This window comes from Athene cunicularia, assembly GCF_003259725.1.
Source record: "Athene cunicularia isolate RWA chromosome 1 unlocalized genomic scaffold, athCun1 chr1_part2, whole genome shotgun sequence".
NCBI classification, from domain to species: domain Eukaryota; kingdom Metazoa; phylum Chordata; class Aves; order Strigiformes; family Strigidae; genus Athene; species Athene cunicularia.
In genome coordinates, this window is record NW_020799092.1 from 32,774,289 (window position 1) to 32,792,614 (window position 18,326).

At 41.3% G+C, this 18,326-nt stretch overlaps 1 protein-coding gene across 1 annotated transcript in view; it reads left to right on the forward strand.

The window, feature by feature from the left end:
- The first annotated feature begins 1,490 nt into the window (after positions 1-1,490).
- Positions 1,491-18,326, forward strand: part of TMCC3 (transmembrane and coiled-coil domain family 3) — a 131,432-nt gene continuing 114,596 nt past the window's right edge. The window contains exon 1 of the mRNA XM_026868672.1: positions 1,491-1,581. The gene's annotated coding sequence lies outside the window, so the exon portion shown is untranslated. The remainder of the gene's footprint in view (positions 1,582-18,326) is intronic.

An 18,326-nucleotide genomic window follows, 5' to 3' on the forward strand; every position in this document is an offset into this window, starting at 1 on the left:
TTTCTCTCATTGAAGAGGAAGTAAGATTTCCAAAAATAATTGATGGTCTACAGTTGTAAAGTGAAAAATGGCTAGGGCTCACCTTTTCTGCCCTGCTACAACATCTGCATGCCCTAAGAGATCTCATGTTGCTTCAGGACCTATAAAATGAGGACACTGTCTCTTTGTTCACTGATTTCCTGCTTCTGAACAATTGCTCTTAAGCTATTGTATTTAATGTAGTGAAGTCTGACCTTGAATACCAGAAACCATTATAAAAGGAAATGCTTCACTGGCCAATATTATTTTTGTCAAAGTTGTTTTTAATAGAAAATAAGGTTTTGATTTAAAAAAAGAAAAAAAAAAAACACCGCAGAAAAAATATTTTTGCTGAAAAGATTTTTCCCTGAAAAAACTAACCTCTAGTAAAAAAGCTCTTTATTCTCAATGGGAAGTCAAAATCTTTTCCGGAAGGGGAAAAGATATACATTTTTTCCAATAACACTACAGTATTAATGCTTGCTGGTTTGATTCAGATATTCTACTTCTTTTGAAATGAGTTAGTATTTACATCTGGGTTTTATTTTTATTTTTTAATTATTGTTCATCTTGGACATTTGCTAGCATATAATTATTCATAGCAGTAATTGAATTTGCAGATCTCCCAGTAGTTCTCCATCCTTTTCAGATGCTCGAAAAACTGTTCTGTCACAGGTTCTCTTTGTCTTTTTGTCTTTTTCAGCTTATTTCTGGGCAGATGAATAAACACACTTTTTAATGCATTTCAATTATCTTGCTTTTTGTCAAGATATATTTTCAGGTAACACAATTAATTAAAACTCCATTAACCATTTAAAAAGGACATATCCTCTAGTGGCAGTCCTTTCATACTGGCCTACTTGAGTTAATGAGTATATGTATGATATATATTGACTTGCTCAGAAATAAAGGGGGATTTTTATCCTTTTTCTTGCTTTTTTATGTATAAAGGAAGCCTGAAGAGATACTCTTTTCATTGCTTTTTACCATCTAGATTCAGTTTATTCAGGTCTTCTTGAGTTAGATTGCAGGGCTATTTTAAAAAAAAATTTATCTTATTTTGGTTTATGTTGTTGAAAGCAGGCTGGTTGTACAGACTTGTGATGACTTTGCAACAAACGGATTCTCTCTGACCTTTCGTAAAAAAGAATTAGGACAACTTTTCTAAACTTTTTGCTATTTGCATACTCTCTCAGCAAAGGTATAACCGTTCCCATCCCTGCAGCCGAGCAGCTGTGTCCAGCCTCAGAGGCTTTTTTCCTTCTGCTGCCAGACCGACCTGTTCCCATCCCCTGCTGTTCCCTTACCATCGGAGCAGCCATTTGCTGAGGAAGCTTGCTCGGGCTGTGGGAAAGCTCAGGTAGACTGAGTTGTTTTTCTGAACTGCTTTGCAACACAAAGAAAACTTTTCAGAGAGAGCAGCTTTCACCGCGGCTCGCTGCTGCCAGGTCAGCTACCGGTCCAGGCAAACTGGGCTTTTGTGGCTTGCAGAGCAACCACACGGGAAGGCAGAGACTACCTTGATGAGGGAAGGGAGCAGGAAAAAGGTCCTTCTGCAGAGTGGTAAGTGTTATATTACATGAATAAAGTTTGATTTTTTTAATTACTGTGGAGAATTTTAACCAGAGAGCTTTCTAGTTTGTAACCCAGAGTGCTGTCATTGCAGGAACTATGCAGAATGAGTTGAGGGGATGTAGAATAAAATGCTGCTGGCTTTGGATGATAATAGAAGCCACAGTTTCCTGACTGTTATTTAGTGTTCTTCCTTTTAATGTGTGATCCAAAAGGGGTTTTTTATCCAGGAGGATTTTTTAACTTAGCCCTACAACAGGTGACTTCTTTTAACTACTGTTTTCAGATCCTAAAAAGCAGGAGTTCAGCTTTAGCAGGCAAGAATGTGTATCTATATATGTAATACTCTGGTAATTCACACATGTTGGGAGAAAGCCAGCAAATTTATATCCTAATAGCTTTGGAGTACCAGTTCTAGAGGTAAGAGTGAGTAGTCAAGACTTTTGTACTAAGCACCTCTGCTGCTAAACTCCACAGAAATTGGAATAATTAAAGATGAAGTTACTTTTATTCAGCCCGTCCCTTACAGAAATAAGGCAATGGTGGAGAATAAGGAATTCTGAATCACTGGTAGTGGATAGTAATCTAATGTAAATCCCCAGGCAGGTTAAGTTAATGTATTCTCGGCATGGTGCCCAGAGTGAGATGGGGGGGAAGGGATGGGAAGGGATGAATCAGCTGTGATGTTTTGCAAGATCCTGCCTTCTACTTCAATATTGTCTTGTTTTCTTTGCCTGAATTTATTCCTGACAGGTGATGTCAGAATGTTTTTGTTAAAGAAAGGCAGAATCCTCCCTAGAATCACAGAAATCTTATGAAGTCTCCTGTGGCAAACTAGTATTCAGACGTACAAGTGGCCAGATTTTCTTTGCCAGTTCTTTAAAGCTTTGAAATTCCTCCTTGCTGCTGGGCCCCGTTATTCAGCAACACACGGACGAGAGCACACAGGCTGTCTCGCTTGCTGCCTGCCCCTGCCCGCCTTCTCCCCACGCAGCCCTCAGGCAGCGGCCGTGCTGACCTCCAGGTGGGCTCGGGGCAGTACCAGCACGCTTCCCGACCTACTTTAACACTACTCAACATGAATTACATGTCAGCCTTGGCATACTTTTTAAACTACTGTCAAGAGAGGGTAAGCTGCTGCTTTGACAAGCTGGGCAGATGAAGCACTCCTGCAACAGTGGCACCATAAGAATATTAGCACTTGCAAATGGTGCTTGTGCCTCCTTTGTACATGGCTGGTGGAGCCAGGGTAGATCCTGATGCTCAGGGAACAAACACGTGAAGTTTGAATCTCGACCATCTGGGTGGGGTGGCTGTGCCTCACCTCGTATGTCCTCAAGAGCTGGTCGCTCGAGTTTGTTGAAGTCTGTGCCACCTGCTCTGGTTTCACAGTTGTGGTACCCCAGCGAATTTGAATGAGAATGTGGGTCACTGTCAGACACAGGGACAGAGGAGAAATGACCATCTGAACCTGAGCAGGCTGGGAAGTCAACCAGATAGCTACTGTTTCCAGATTCAGGTGGACCAGGTCTCCATGTACGGGGTGGGACAAGGGAGGCAAAGAGGAGCTGCCTGAAGAATGAAACGGTCTTGTCATGAGTCTCAGCAAAACTGGGCACGCTGGAGGTGGTTTTTAATTTCTGGTTCTGGTGTGCTGAACTGCCACCTCCTGAGTAGCCTGCCTGTAACAAGTGCCCAGGAGTTCAGGCTGGGTTTACTGTTTTCCGTGGTAACTAAATCTAGACAGAATATAATTTAGAAATTAAAGACACAAATCACTAAACCAGAGGGAAGCATGACATTCAGTTAAATGAGAAAAAAAGTTATACTTTTCCCCAAGCTAAATAACAATCAATTCATTTGTTCCTTGCTTCTGGAGCCCATATTGATTTCATAAGCACATTTTCTTCCTTGGCACTGCCTCTGTAGGGATTTTGAAAGCATATGTGTGTTCTCAACATTTTTTGCTGCGCCTAAGGTCAGCATTGTTAACTTTACTCATCTGAGTGTTTGGTTCAGTCTCCTGGGCCTATATGGTGGTCAGGTTTGGCAGTTGCACAGGGTAGCTTTTGTCAAACAGCTTTAGAGATGCTAATAGGGGGTGATGGAAGGGGAGAGATACCACAGGGCTGAGTGTGCATTAAAAACCTATTGCCTTGATGTACTTTAATGGTTGTAGGATTTCTCATCTTCACAGTGCTTGTAAGCATTAACGAATCCTCCCAACACCACTACGAAGTGATGTACAGATGTATTATATATACTTATGGTACATGAGAAGACAAGAGATAAAAATGTCTTGTGTAAGGGTTGTCAAAGAAGCCAAGGGGAAAACCAATAGTTTTAAATGACTGTCTTATCCAAGACAACTAGAATTTGTCTAAGACACTGCATTGTAAAAGCATACACTCGTGTATGCACATGCATTAGTAGTCTCCTGAATAAAGAAATGTTCCTGAACTAGTGCTTGGGAAACCAGTGCAGCTTTGAAATAGCTGAATGATTCTTCAGGGAAGAGCTGTCAGGTTTTTTTTATCTGTTACTGAGCTTACTAAGTGTTTTCGTTTTAATAGGGCTTATGATTAGAGCTTGTTTAGCAATTTCAGACTTTTCTCATGTGATTTCTCCTTCCTCATACCTCAGGTTGAAAAGGAGGATGGATGAGAGGGAAAGGGACAGCGCCTCCAGAATATGTGAAGAGGGGTGATTGTGCCCCCAGGCTGAGGATGCCTGATGGGGCTGTGGTCCTGAAACTCTGGCTAAGGGAAGAGGCGTTGCTCGGACCTTCAGGGGCTCTTCTGCTAGTTCTGCTGGAGCGTCCTTGGCTGGGCTCTCTAATCCTGGGCTTTGTCTGTTCCTACTGCCTGTTATTCTCAACCTTTGTAGCCAAAGCCTTTTCAGTTTAGTTCCACTGTTGCTGCATCCACCTCCTCCCATCTGTATTTGTTCTCTGCTGTTAGCAGCTCCTTGGCAACCTGCCGCACAAGATATAATCTGCAGCCTCACTTAGAGAGCTACTCTACTCTGACCTCCTCTGTATTGCAGACTATTTCTGCTTCATAGGGCTTAATCCTGCAAAGAGCCAAACTCAATTTAAACTAGGCACCCTTAGCTGGGACTGCCTTCCCACGGGTGGATTTATGGTTAAGAGCAGCACATGTGGAAGTACGTTAACCGCTACAGCATAGAAATCAGTATGATGGATTTTGAGTGACGTTTGTAAACTAATTCTATAAAATCACTTTTTTTGAGGAGGATCCTCTTTCATGAATAAAAAGTTAAGGTAAAAATGAAAGCCTATTCACTATTATTGATTTTAAAACACTGTAACATACTTCTTTTACAGGTACCACTAATGTTTTCTGATCGGTGGTCACTGAACATCATTCAGGATTTTTATATATATATATATATATATGTGTGTGTGTGTGTGTGTGTGTAAAACAAATCTAGAGATGTATTGGGAATAATATCTTGTAAGACAAATATGTATGTGTAGTGAAGAACTAGGACACAGATAATTATGTTTCTGACCAAATTAAGTTGCTGCAGACTGAAATATCCACAAAACAAATGAGGCATTTTAAATGGCATAAAACTCACCAGCTGTATCCCTGCTGATTCTGATACCCATTGCAACCCGCGTGCTCTTAGCTCTACAGCTCAGTAGACTGATACCATGACTTGTTCACAGAAAGGCTGACTGAGTTCGTTTGTTTGCAGTAACATGGTTTCAGAAGCTGTAAAGGCCATTTCTTCTGTACCTTGGGTTGCTCCATGATAACCTCTTTATTTTCTGTGGGCACATCCCTCTTCTCTCCTTCCAATGGAGTTGCTCCCACAAATGCTGCCTCCCACCTTCAGTCGTACAGCTGTTGCCTTGGGGTCCATCCATCAGTGCCGTGTCCTTTCAGACATCCCTGGCAGGCTCTGCAGCTCTGGTTTGCCTTAGCCCTGGTCTCTGTCTCCTGCTGTGTGATGTTTGTGTATCTCTTTCCAGTTCCCTCATGGCTGCTCTGTTGTCCCCTTCTGCTGCTGTCTTTTCCACAGTCGGTGGGCAAGGCACGTACGACATTTTCTTCCCCCTCTCCTTTCACTGAATCCCACTTCTTTCCCAAAAGCCTCCTCAGAGCCAGTGCCTTTGCACAGCCTTGCCCTGTGACTAGGATTTTGTGTACAGGTCTCGCTCTGCTATCTTACCCTGCTAGGATGCTTTTCAGATAATGAGATATGAAAGAGCAACACAGTTTACTCCAAGAGTTGAATTCAATTCATATATCACCTGTAAACCTGTCTTTCTGAAAACAGAGCAGAAGCTGATGTCCCAATTTTCACTAATGCTATATTTTGAGAACTTTTCTGTTAACCGGTGGGACATGCTGCTACCCGGGAACCAGGCTCCTTTGATGTTTTGGCAGTTGCGAACCTCCCTATGCTCTTGTCCCAAGATGATGAGCTGATTGATTAGTAGAGTGTTGTTTCCCCCTAGACTTTGATTGTGTTTCTCGTAGGTTTTGTTTCTTTTTTTAAGAATGCCAGGCAGATACTAGTAATGGTGATTAGTGAGTCTGATGCATCGGTACTGTTGTGTACTTCTGCATTTGAGAACTGGGAATTAGTTCGTGCTGAGGAGTTCTGCATAGTCCATCACCAGTATATATAAAATGGGGTATGTGAACTCACATACTGAGCTCACTCTTTTTAAGTATCCTGCATTGCTACAACAGACTAAGAATTACTATCCACATGTAACATTTTTGTAGTACTAGTTTAAACTAATTGAGCTGTGTATGATTTGGCTTCTGGACTCTCCTGCTAAAAACAACTGATGTTAGTTTCAGTGTAAATTAGACATGAGTAAAACGCTGTTCAGCTAAACAGCTTGAATAACGTAACAAATGGTGCCATTTTGCATGCCTATTCAGAGCACAGAAAATCAATCTGCTTTCAAAGCTGGAGCACTGCCACTTGATTTGTGGGTTTCTAGCAGTTTCAGACTTAAATCCCAGTGTACTTTATAGTTAGCATAATCATGCTGTCCAGTTGTGAGCATATAAATTGAACAGATTATGTTCAGGAATTGCATTGTGGAAATACAGATGGGTCTGTTTAATGAGGTACAGAATCTCTTTTGCCTGAAATGTATAAACCTCAATTACCCATATGCCACAAGGGACAAAGGATAATTTTGATAATCAAGCTTTTAGAAAATGGCAGGAATATTCAATATGATAAGCATTAAGAATCATGACCTCATTTGGGATAACACAAGGCTTGGATAATTGAAGTGCTTCTGTACTGGATTCAAAGAGTGTAATAGTGTTTAACGTTTGGGCTTCAGTTTGGTAACTGCTATTAGTATCCAGCTGAAAAAGATCTGTAAGAGACAAGTAGGTCCAAGTGCTTCTCACTGCCACTGGTACTCTTCAGTTAGCTATTACTAGGGACAGAAAAGGAGAATTTGATAGCCTGCTTCTCAAGGAGAGCCAATGTGCCATTTTCACACAGTGTATTTGCCGACTCCCCAGAAAATATTAGTGGTCTTAATTTTCTCCAAGAGTTGTATTTTAAAGAGAAAGCCGTATTCTTTTTGTTAAGGTTTGGAGCTCAGAATATTTTGGAATACATTTCTTGCTCTTTTAGAGTAAATCCCACTTCATTTGAATTAATTACTGCTCCTATGGTGATATTTGAAATAAAGACAATCTTGGATGCTCAAGAGCGGGAATAAAAAAGATTGAAATTCATCATATGAGTCTTACTGATCGAATCTTATTAACTCTGCATGCTGATGTTCAGAAGTTCCTCCATCCTTCTGCCTCCCACTATCTCTGCCTTTTGGTTTTTAAATGCATGGAGGGTTTTTCAGACAACTCCAGTAGAAGTAAGCTTCACACTACCTTACCAGAGTGGTAGGGATCAACTCAAAATCATCTGAGTCACTACGCTCTGAAGAGATCTGTGTTTAAATTCTTGGTATGGATTAGCATATTGTCCTGTTTGAAATACCAGTGAGTTTATAGTAAATGAGGACATCCTCATGTTGATATGGGTGGACCATTTTGACGGCTCTCCAGTTGTTTTACTTGACTACTTTGCCTTCTGCCAGACTGTGTATGAGTGTGTTTCTGCTCCTTGGGCAGAACAAATGGATGAATCCAAACAGATAGATGCAAGAATGAATGGATATTATTTGTCTGTTGAGATGGGCCTGGGACAGTTCACTGGCAAGTGCACGCCCTGATGTCAGTCTGTAGCTGACACTGCATCATTATTACGCCACACAGTGCATTTGGAAGGTGGTTTGTGGCCTGTCCATCATCTCACTGGCTTTTTGAACACTTAATCTCTTGGCTGAAAGGATGCCCATGCAAGGTCACTACTGGGATGTAATGCTAGATCAAAAGTACCTGTAAGAAAGAAAATATCTAAGGCTGGGCTTGGATAGTACTGCTACGTGTTCCTAATGTGTTCTTCTGCATAGCATGTGGTAGCTGGAGGTGGGCAAGCCATACTTTGTGGTAGAGACTGCAAAAATAACAGTGGTTTAGGACCTTGTATGTTCATAGTAAAGGGCTGCCTGAAAGCTGAGGAGATCTTTGCAGTGCAGGAGACCAGCTGGATACAGAAGGTCAAGGGAGACCTGAACTCATGGCCTTGCTGTTTTCAGAGCAGTTGCGCTCCTACATGACAACCCTGCAGAAGGTTTTTTAGTCGGTGAGTGTTTATCTTCTGACCCATTTCTTTTCCTTGTGCTATGAATAACTGGCGCTGTACACTGACACACAACCCGCATCTCAATTCTCTGTGTGTGCACAGGATATCTGGGATTCAGGAGGGTCCTTTTCTTTGTGTTAGAGATTTGCTAAGAATCACAGTCTTGCACTATTCTCTCCCAGACTGTCAATCTCCTGCCTTCTTATAGCTGGCTTTAGATCCCTTTTGCCATTCATTTAAAAAGTGGTGCCAGCTCTACTGTGTTGTTTTACAACAGCAAATCAGTAATCACGGTGAACATCTGTAGTTCATTTTACCATAACCACTGTTCATTCCCTGTGACTCCCCTTGCAAAGCTTGCTTTCCCTGACAGTCCTGTGCTGCACATTAGATGTGAAACAGAAAATTACTTCTTAGAAGGGTCTTTGTTGGCTGTTAATGTGTCACAGAAAAAGAGGAGAATCTTTGTGGTATTACATGGCAGAGGACAGTTGTATAAAGTGGGAGTGTGTTAACACACACAAATATACATTTTGAAATAGGAGGTGCAGTGCTCGAACAAAAGTATCTGAGACATTTTGTTTTTCAGGACAAAATTTAGCAATTTAAGAATAAATAATATATGTAAAAGTACATATACCAATGATGTTAACTCTCACTGTATCACTGAGTTTTTTTGTAGGATGACTTTATTCACTTGATTTCAATGACAACTCTCTTGTGTTCTTGTGGAGTATAGAAAATGTCAGGGAAAATACTCGGAGGGAATGTTTCAAAGCAGTGCCACCTTATGGTTCATTTCAGAATAGGAACGTGTGGCCTGTCACCCACGCAAAACATCGTGTGTATCTGGCTGGGCTCTCTTAACTTTCTTAAATGGCCACCTTCTGTGTTTCTGATCACAGGGGGCAGTGATGGCCTATACCTATCACTGTCATGACTAATTACAGAGAAACAAATGTAATTATTAGCCTGCTTCTCAAAGAAGAGCCGTTCCCTCTGTACAGTTAACCATCCCATTGCTCACATGGGCAAAAACTTCTGCCTTGAGTCCTTTGCTCCCAGACTGCTGTCTGAGGTGCATGTGCAGCTACTGTCTAGGGCTCCCATTTCTGCTGAGATGTTGCATTCCAACCCAATGTCACAATCTATAATCTTGATAGCTGCAGTTCATATTCATCATACCTACACTTGTGGTCCTGTCGCTCACGCCATGGTAAATAATCAGTAGCTGGCCAAGAGCAGAAGGAAAGACTCTGAAGTTCTGCAAGCCCTGTTGCTCTTCTAGATCCCTGATCCCTAAGCAGCGTGGGTTTCATGGGCCTGGATGTGACCCTGCACCCAGGGAAGATGATCTTAGAAAAATCCTTGCAGAAGAAACTGGTCTTCTCGGTCTCTTCCTGCTCTTGTTGCAGCTTCTGGCAGGACTAGCTGCTGCCTGGATGCCAAAAGCTTGTCAGAGCTGCCTGGTTGTGTGGTTGCACTGAATTCCCCAAGAAGTCAATTACATATTGTCATATGCTCATGTGTTAATTACAGCTACTGGTGCAGCTTGGAGACCTCTTTAGCCTGCAGTAGTTTTAACAGTTTGCAAATCTGGCTAGCCTGTGAGAGAAGGGTCACGGAATGACAGGGAAAAATCCTGGGGATACTTTAATTAAATTCTACCGTTAAAAGTAGCAGCTTCTCCCAACTACTGCAATGTGTAAGTCCCAGAAGTGGAATTAAGGAAGGTGGGATTCCTTGCTACCCTGCTGAATGCAGAGGAAATCCTTGGGGAAATTACTATTTGAACTGAAATGAGAAGTGACACAGGGATGGGTGAGGTGGGAGCACCTGGGACTAACGTTCAGCAGTTACTGCACTGCTGCTCAGTGCAGTTTACACAACCAGCACCGCTGCTGTCCTCAGTGTTGACCCGCCATCAGTTGCAATGAGGTTAAGGGCTGTTAGCTAGGCTTTGATTCTGTTAGACTAGTTTATTCACATACAGCACATAGACACTATACAGCAGCTTTACCAAGGGTTGTGCAGAGATGGCCAGCCCAGCATGACTGCTAAATTCCCTCCAATTCCAGCAGCAGTCCCATGTATCGTGGAAGACAGTAAAGCTTAGTAATGAAAATCTCATCATTAATATTAGCTGCTATGAATTTACCTTGTTCACAAAGATGTGTATGTTAAGTCCTGTGTCTACAGAGAATACTGTGGAAACTGTTTCCTATCATCTTGAGCCTTTTCATTCATAGACTTTTAAAAATTAAATTATAGTACTATTTTCTGTTCTCACCATGTATCCTATAAAATTCCCATCCTTTCTCATACAGCCTTTCTTCTGCCAAATATTTTGACAGCTACATGCTGACTGCCTCATTTGACTGATTTGTCCACAAAATCAAAACCTTGGCCTTCCCTCACTCTGGTGTTACAAAATACCAGAGAGCTCATCATATCTGAGATCTCCAGTATCTGTCTGATTGGTCTGAAATCAACACTGAAAGTTTATTACAGACATATACACAGACTGATTCTGGAATTTTGATATCCATAAGGAACGAGGCTAACTAAACCAAGTCAAAAGTATGGAAATTACAACCAATATAAGATGAAAAAAATTTAAATGATCAGTGTATGAAAGTATAAGTAAACAGTCCAGAAATTAAGGTGATGCTACACTAGCTGCCTTGTAAGAGCATTTGAAACCCTTCACATCACTGGTATTCCATGATTTAAGGAGTATTGCAAACTTTTCTTCTGAATGTCTTGACTCACAGACTTGAGTCAGGTTCTTCCTGGGAACAGATGGTTACAGCTTTGCTGATGGCAGTTTCAACACCAGCACCATGCTGAACACTGACCAAGGGTGAGTGCATTTTGGAACAATTTTACAATTACCTTGAATTTTGTATTTCCAAATCACATGGAAAGAACTGTGCCGGTTTGCCTTGGGGCACCCATAGCAGTTCTAATACATGATACTGGTTTGGCAGGCCTGTCTGTGATTTACTCTTTTGCTTGACATTATTTCTGTATAGTCGATATTTCCCTTTCATTGTAGTAAAAATTTTTATCAAACACTGATTGTATGTTATAAAAAAGGTTTATCTTAAATGAGAGAACTCACCAACAGGGCACTTGCCATGCTCCTCTGTGCCCTCAATCTTTCAACAGCATCATCTGTTCATGGGGTGTATTCTCATTCTGATGCATGATGGATTTATTGGTGTCACATAAACTATTGGATATCAAAATGATATATATCTGGGGAATTAAGTAACTGCAATGTTGGAGTGGTTTCTGGTAAGTAATTTCAGTCTGGTTACTTCAGATACATATGGTAGGTCACACAAAATTCTGAAATATCTAAATATGCCTGTGACCATGTGGACCCTGCTGTGACAACCTGGTATGCCGATTGCAAATGCTAGATGTCGGAGCTCCTGGCTCCCTGATGGCAAGGGCTAGATGCCAGAGCTCCCTGCTCAACAGGCTTCTCTTGACGTAAATGGGAACCTTACTCAGCCAAATAGGACCCTGTGATGCACAGGTATGTAGTTCTGACTGTGTTCAGCAGCATGCATATGCTTGCATTTCTGCACTCTCACTCTGCATTATTAGATGAATGGAATAGTTCTACTCCTCCTGTTCTTTGTAAGAAAGGGGTTTAAGTTTTAGGAAAAAAGCTGACTTTTGAGAAATGTGTGATATTAATGGAGTAATTGTTACAGCTTTTTTTGTTGAATCTGAGCTGTTAGCATTTTAGGTGTGTAAATTTAGTTATATGTATTTTTGAGACAGCAGTTACTGGTTTGACTTTTAATAAACACATTTTATGGAGACAGAAGGTTATTTTTATAAAATACTTCTTACCTTTAACTTTGTGTTGCTGAGTTTGAGAGACAAAGAAAGCAGCTTTTCAAAGATTCTGCCAGTTTCTTTAATGCCAGGTTTTCCTATGCTGGAGTGTGTCCAAAGGAGGACAACAAAGCTGGTGAAAGATCTAGAGCACAAGTCTTATATGGAGTGGCTGAGGGAACTGGGATTGTTTAGTCTAAAGGAAAGGAGGCTGAGGGGAGACCTCACTGGTCTGTACAACTACTTGAAAGGAGGTTGTAGCAAGGTGGATGTCAGTCTTTTCTCCAAAGTAACAAGCAATAGCACAAGAGGAAATGGCCTCAAGTTGTGCCAGGGGAGGTTTAGACTGGATATTAGAAAAAAATTCTTCACTGAAAGGGTTGTGAAACACTGGAACAGGCTGTCCATCCTTGGCGGTATTTAAAAGACGTGTAGATGTGGCACTTAGGGACATGGTTTAGTGGTGGGCTTGGCAGTGCTAGGTTAATGGTTGCACTTGATGATCTTAAAGGTGTTTTCCAACCTAAACGATTTTATGATTCTATGATTCTATCAGAAAGAAAACATTTATAAAGGATTGAGGATTATATGAGTAGAGGAATTGGTTTTGATTTGCTTCTGAAGATGCCGTTTCCAAGGCTGTATGACCTCCCAAGTTCAGGAGGGCTCATAGTTATAGCAAGACTCATATTGTCAGCAAAGTATCACTGGTGACTCTTCTTCCACAAAAAGTCTTCTGGTGGTTTTCTTCTGTCTTTCCCACCCATTCCCTACTTTTCTTACCTCAGAAAGAGGAGTCTTTTGTCACTGTTGTTTGATTTAACGTTCCCTGGTGTCTTAACTATGGTTTCAGGTATGAAGCGGCAACGTACTAGTTTTCCAACCTTCTCTTGGTATTCCTGGATGGATTTAAAGATGGACTAATCTTTACTTGCCTCCAACAGTATCCAAAGGTTTATAGAATCTGTCTTTGTCAGCCTTGAAGGTTTGTTTACACTTGCATACAGGATCTCACGGCTGTAGCCCAATATTGTTTTATTTCTCTGCATTAGAAAATCTCTCAGCTTTGTGCAAGATGAGGAGACTGAAAACCATGCCGTGTCTTGCCAGTGTTTTTTATATCTGCTAGAACATTGTAGTTTGTGACACCTAAACTGTGATCTGCCTCTAAATACTCATGGCTTATTTTTATGCTGTTTGCCTTTTAATGCATTTGAAGCCTGTGTATTGTTTTCACATTTTTAACAGAGGATTGTTTTTTGAAAAATTTTGTCTGTATCATAAAAAGAATCAGGCTGCTTTTCTCTACCCTTTTTACCTCAAAAATGTACAAATGTACAAGAATTTGTGCAAAGTGTTTAAGTGTGTAACGCAGACAGTGGTGCTCTATATGTGCTTCTCATGTGAGGGCATTTTGTTTCAGTTACACCTCTTGGTGTATCCCCTGGAAAATTATTATAGGTGCTAGAATTTGTATGGAAAAAGTAGTGCTGCTAAAGGGCACGGGGCAATTAGTGTTATGTAGGACTTCATGCTTGCGTGGATCCTGCTGCAGGATCAATGTGTGATGTCAGTGTGAATCTGGATGAGATGCTCAGCCTATGAGGTGGAAGTGGCAGGCTTAGGGTCTAAAATGCAACATAATGCTTTGTCTTCCAGTTTGTTTTTCTGAGCACTGCAGTAAATGCTACTGCTTGAATGCTCTCCACTTGGTTTCTTCTTTCTTTGAGGCACTGCCTCAGATGGAGTGGTTAGGACAGAGAGCTTTGGGTAGTTGAACTTTCAGCCTCCTGCTCTGTTCATCCTTCCAACACATCACTGCAAGAGAAAAAGAAAAGGGAAAGGGATCATGCTAGGAGCTAGGCTCCCTGCAAGAGCCAGGTTAATCCCATCTCCTTGCAGAAACTGAACCTGGCTTGTCCTATATCCTAAATTCCTCGTATACAAAATGACTTTAAGCTGCCACACACTTTTCATCTGTTAATGTGATCAGTCCCATTTGTTCTTGTACAGTTTTCTGAGGTTTAGATTTTGAATGGATGTTGTACTCCGAATCCAAAGATTAGAGACAGCCATGAGGTAGCCAGTGACTTCAGTGGACTCTGGGGCCACTCCTACATGCTAAATTCATTGATGCCTTTTCAGAGGACCAAATGATTAGATGGAATTTTGAAACAGGTAAATCAGTAGAATATCCATGCAAGGTACAACATATGAGTCCTGCTTCACCTGTTCTGAAAGTTATTGCCTCCCCTCAGGTAAGGAATGTGATTTTATACCAGAACTAGTCTGTGATGTGAGACTGTAATACAACTTTCTACTTTCTGTAGATATATAGAGTATACATTCTATGTAGACATATTATTGCAGTAAGAACTTTTGGTTACTCAAGATCCACAGAAGTCAAATGGAGTAATTTTTTGTTATCTCTAATGTGGTTTTTGGTTAACCCCTTACGGCTTGTGGTGTTCTTATGGCCAGGTTCCTCATGGACCTTCAGGAGACAGATTCACTGTTTCTGCTTTTCTGTGAACACTGTGGCTGGCAGACGTGTGGATCGGTGTAAGGTTTAACATGCTTAGAGAGAAAAATGAAGTTCAGATCTGCATGTAGGCTGCCATAAGACTGCCTTCAGCTTGGCAGGATGGTGTTTTCTAAGACTATGGGGCTTTCAAATGAAGCTGGAATATTGGGAAACTTGTGGAGGGGGACAGTTGTGTCTCTATCAGCTATAGTCAATTCAGGCAGGTGCTGTATTTTGACTTTCAGAAAGGTTCATTTGCTCAGGCTCTTGCCATGTGTCTAGCTCACCTGGGCTCACCATGTTGCTTATGGGCACTTGCTGGGTCCATTTTCAGGTGATGTCCAAAGAGATGTGAATACAGATTTTAATTTTAAAATGTCATGAACTTGTAAACTCATACTTTATTAATTTTGTAAAAATAACAAAATCACATTTATTTGACAAAATGATAAAGATGCACAGACTGAGAAACCTTTGTGATGTGTTTATAAAGGGGGACTAGAAAGTAACTTCATTCACTGTAACCCTCTCCTTTTCAGAAGAGCTAGAGTGGAAGGGAGCTGTAGCTATGCGTAGATTTTGCCTTGAAATTTGTAAGGTAACAAATATTTGTTTTATTCTTCCTCAAAGGCTTATCCAGTAGCACAGAATAAAACAGAGGTTCTTATTGAGAAATGCAGTGTTGTTCTCTGGATTTAGCAGTGGGATTTTACTGTATTCTTATGGCAATTTTAGCTATGGTTGCTTCAGATCCATATTGAGACCTTCAGTGCCAAGGTTGTGTGACTAAGAAATTCAGATCCATCCCCTTACCAGCAGCATGAGGCTGTGAGGTTTGAGCCTGGCTCTATATTTTTCCCAGTATTTAGTGAAGGTTTGGGCCCTGGTTTTGTCTGATACTCGGCTCTCGCTTACAGAGGACCATACCTAGGATCAGCCACCGCTGAGCCTGTGTCACTCAGCCAGCCAGCCATGGAGAAAGCTGAAGCTGTGCGGGTAATTGTGCTGATGCCCACCAGCCCCAGGTGCAGAGCGACATGAACCCACCGCACGTATTGTGTGTGTCCAGTGCCTGCCATGCCGCACCGCATGGTTCTTCAGCATGGGGGTCCCCTGCTGAAGAGCACATGCCAAATTCGTTTCCAGTGGGCTTCTCCACTGCCATGTCCTGCCATCCCATGGCTGGGAGGGAGGCACTTGGGGGAACACCGGCTACCCAGGGCTGCGAGAGGACGCCAGCGTGAACAGCCTTTGGGAGGCATTTGTTAAACCTTAGCTTGCATGTAGTCTCACCAGCCACAAGCCTGCTTCATCAAAAGGAACACATTCCCCATGTCTTGATTTAGACCCTGAAGAGGGGCCAGTGCTCTGAAAGCCTCCAGTCTGCAGAGCAGCCTGATAAGGAAGGCACAGGGCTTGCAGTGGGTCTTTTCTAAATGTGACCTCTCTGTGTCTTCTTGGGGGTCATTGCAGTTTTCTGTGTATCATTTGCTCCCCCTCCCCTTAAGAAAACAATGCCATTTAATGGACTCTGCAGCATATTTTGACATCCTTAACCATAAAACAATCTACAGAAATGGAAGAAGATCTGTTTACATTTAGCTAAGACTAAAACTAGTCTTTAGAGTCTAGAATTTCACTTTGATGACGCAAAATTGCAGGACCGAAAGTATGATAGAATAAATCTCCCAAGATCACCCAGTTCAAAGATTTATTTTATGTTGAACAATATACATCTTGTGAAAGATTTGTTGATTAGGGTTGTTTCTGAACCAGTCTCTCCAAGTTGTGGATATAATCTCACCTCCAGAGCATAAGGTTAAATAATTCTTTACACCTGCTCTTGCAATTCAAAAGAGGCTGCTTCACAGTTGTTGTTCGATGTGATTTCAAAGTCTGCCACAATGCAAACAGAGTTATTTTTTGCCTACCTTTGCTGAAGAAGCATGCAAGTTTTTTCAGGCACTGTTGCTTCATTTGAACAAAATAACAACAAAACCTTCAGGTCCAGCATTTCTTTCTGGAAAAATGTTCTAAGTTATCAAATAAATCAGCACCTAGCAACAGATTGCTCAGGATATGTATGGATGTGATTGTGATTCAGTAATAAACAACTTGGCGATACATACATTGCCAAATGTTTTTTCCTGTGCTACAGGACAGCAGTACCAGCTTGGGACGTGAGCCTTTTGATTTTTTGTTTGTTTGAGTCACAGGTGGGTAGTAATTTACATTTCAACCTCTTATTTTCTATAGCTAGTGAGGTTTCTGCATGATCTGGAAGGAGGAGGATCCTGCTGAGTCGAGCTCCTGTTGTGTGGTAGCATCAGCAAGTCACAAGTAGAATTGGCTGGTGCAACAGTGCAGTGCCTGGTTGGGTGCTGCTGGTTAGCCACCAGCTGGTCCAAAAGGAGGGTTTATCAGTCTCCTTGTTTACCATTGATAATAAAGGATTTAAGATCTTGACAAGGTAAAGAGCTAGAAAAGGGCTAGAAAGGTGTAGAAGATTCCTCCCTTCCCTTCCATTTTTAATTTTGGCTGAAGGATCTCACTATGGGCATCAGCAGTGACCTGTCTGTCCAGGGAGAAGAGATTGCTGGGTTTGGTTCAAGAGGTGGATCTGACAGCTGGAGGGGCCATGAGCTGAGCCTTATCCCAAACTTCCTCTGTGACCCCCAAGGTACTCGTGGGGTTTCACAGCCCTTCTTCCTCTACAAGGGGAGAAAAACCAGCTGCTGTTTTTGCACCTTGTGCTCTGATAAACTTAGGGGTTGCTGCAACTATGGTTAGTAAAAATTGAACCATAGGTGTGATATTTGCATGTCTTTAACACGATGTTTCTTTCCCAAATGGTGGCTGAAGTATTTTATTCCTCTGTACTATATGACTTAAATAGCCCTTTTTTAATTGTAAAGGGATCAGCTTCCATTTGTGTGTTTATCTTGGGTCTGTTTATTAAGTTTGTTGTATCAAATGATCCAGAATTAAAGGCTCAAACCCCTGAAGATGCAGCACAGTATGCATCACAAAAAAATAGGAAGAAAATGAAGTTTTAGTGCATACCTATATATGGTTTTTATACTAGTTGAAATATTATTTGTATTTACAAGTGCAGGAACTAGTTTTACGAGTATGCAACATTATCAGCCCATGCCATAGAGCCAAATACAAACATAAGGTTGGGGGAAAGAGAAGGGTTGGGGAACTGTGCAGTGAACTGGTATCCTTCCCCATAAGACCAGGAGTGCACATCAGCTCAAGTAGTATTGCTGAGGGTTGGTGCTGCCTGAGGTTATCTGGTGCCACTTTACCTTAGTTTAATTCATTCATGAAAAAAAAAATATTGAGTGAATCAAATCTTTAAAGATATAAAGTGGAACAAATTTTTTCTCTAGAGAAAAAGTAGATTTGATGTCACTATCATATTCCATATATATGAGACACTAGTCAGATTTTTTGTTCTGAAAAGCCAAGGTATCATTGCTTTTCTATAATTTTTTACTTTTAAGTAAAATTAAAAGTTTTAAACAATAATCAGTGATTTTGTGGAACTTGAGAATACTTCGAATTTTTTATTTTCCTAGGGATTTAGGAAATGTTTGTTTTCACTTTGTAAATGAGCCAGATAATTGGGGGGGGG